Source organism: Cebus imitator, unplaced genomic scaffold (assembly GCF_001604975.1).
Source record: "Cebus imitator isolate Cc_AM_T3 unplaced genomic scaffold, Cebus_imitator-1.0 Scaffold698, whole genome shotgun sequence".
Taxonomy (NCBI): Eukaryota; Metazoa; Chordata; class Mammalia; order Primates; family Cebidae; genus Cebus; species Cebus imitator.
Window position 1 is genome coordinate 565,717 of NW_016108013.1, and position 2,120 is coordinate 567,836.

A 2,120-nucleotide genomic window follows, 5' to 3' on the forward strand; every position below is an offset into this window, starting at 1 on the left:
TCCTTCTTTTCACAGGTGATCATTAACATGTCGTTTTTGCAGCTTTCCATGACTGGAATGGTTCCTCTAGCATTTATGAAATTACAAGCTTATAACATACATGTTTACACATCCAGACATAACAGCCACAAAATATGAAACCATTTTTTGAAATTCCTCATTTTTTTCTCTCATTACAAATTTACTCAAATCTCAGCAGTAAATTCAGCATTTATAGGGTTAACATTTGAGTTGCCAGAGAAGATTCTGGCTGGAATATAAGGAGTGGGCACGGAAGGTCTGCTGCATCAGTAGTAGCAGTTAGGCTGAAGGGGGGTTCTTCTCCCTCTGGTTTGTCTAAAATTTTACTGTAGCCCTGGACACTGGGTGTTATCTTTTTTTCCCCCTGCTGGGAAGAAAGGTTCTTTTTTCCACCTGGAAGACAGAACAAATATGAAAGGTATCATCTAGACTGCATCCCTCCCCTACCCTGTGTTAGCCTGAAGAGCCAAAAGCAGCCAGGGGTTCCAGTAAGCCAAATCTCCTGGAGTTGGAGCTATCATTTTAAAATTCTATAGGTAACTTTTGCCCCTCACAACAGAACTTCAGCTGCTTTTTTATACCATGGATGATTCCATAGCCACCCAGGAACCAAAGGTTCTTCATACCCCATTCCCCTTCATCTTTCCTTTTCCCAAACAATGTGTAAACCACGTCATTGAGTCAGGGTCATTCTGGTGAATTTCATTTTGGACACGTACTGTGTCAGGGTCATCGAGACAACTCTTAGGATGGACAGGAGGACACATAGGACTCAGCATATAATCAAAATCATGCTATTTGTGTTAGATGATGGGTGAGAAAGTGTTCTTTTACAAAGGAGCCAGGCATGGTGACTCACATCTGTAATCCCAGAATTTTGGGAGGCAAGGTGTTTGAGACCAGCCTAAGCAACACAGGGAGACTTCATCGCCACAAAAATAATTTTTTAAAATCTGCTAGGCATAGTGGTGCACACCTGTAGTCCCAGCTACTCAGGAGGCTGAGATTGAAACTGCCACTGCAAAATCATAACTGAGACAGTGAAAGAGATCTGACCTAACCAACTCCATCTTGCTTCTAACTCCAAGCTGTCATTATTCATTCCTGAGCATAAGCCAAACTAACTTTGGGAGGGATTCAGTTTATAGTCCATAGTTTAGAACAAAGACAATAACAGCCCTTTTCTAAAACAAACCCCCTTCTTGTCTGGGAACTAGCCTGCCTTTGTAGGACTAACAAATTAGCCAAAAGATTGATTCTGACCCTCTCCAAATTGTACCTGGGGATAACATCACTATTGTAAGGCCTAAGATCAGTGCTTGAGATATTTTGTAGACCCTGCACTTGATGGATCAGCTGGCACCACCCAGATCAATAAACTGGCTCATCTGATCTTGTGGCTTCCACCCAGGAGCTGACTCAGCACAAGAAGACAGCGCTGACTCCCTATGATTTCATTTCTGACTTGACCAATCAGTGTTCCCGACTCACTGGCACCCCATACCCACCAAATTATCCTTAAAAATTGATTCAGGCCAGGTGCAGTGGCTCATGCCTGTAATCCCGGCACTTTGGGAGGCTGAGGCAGGTGGAACACTTGAGATCAGGAGTTCGAGACCAGCCTGGCCAGCATAGTGAAACCCCATCTCTACTAAAAATACAAAAAATTAGCTGTGCGTAGTGGCAGGCACCTGAAAACCTAGCTACGCAGGAGGCTGAGGCAGAAGAATCACTTGAACCCCGGGGAGGTAGAGGTTGCAGTGAGCTGACATCGTGCCATTGCACCCCAGCCTGGGCAAAGAGCGAAACTCCATCTCAAAAACAAAACAAAACAAAACAAAAAAACCTGATTGCTGGCTGGCATGGTGGCTTATGCCTGTAATCCCAGCACTTTGGGAAGCCAAGGTGGGCAGATCACTTGAGGTCAGGAGTTCAAGACCAGCCTGGAGGTATGGTGAAACCCTATCTCTACTAAAAACACAAAAATTAGCCGAATGTGGTGGCACATATCTGTAGTTCCAGGTGCTTGGGAGGCTGAGGCAGAATTGTGAACCCAGGAGGTGGAGGTTGCAGTGAGTTGAGATTGCACCACTGGACTC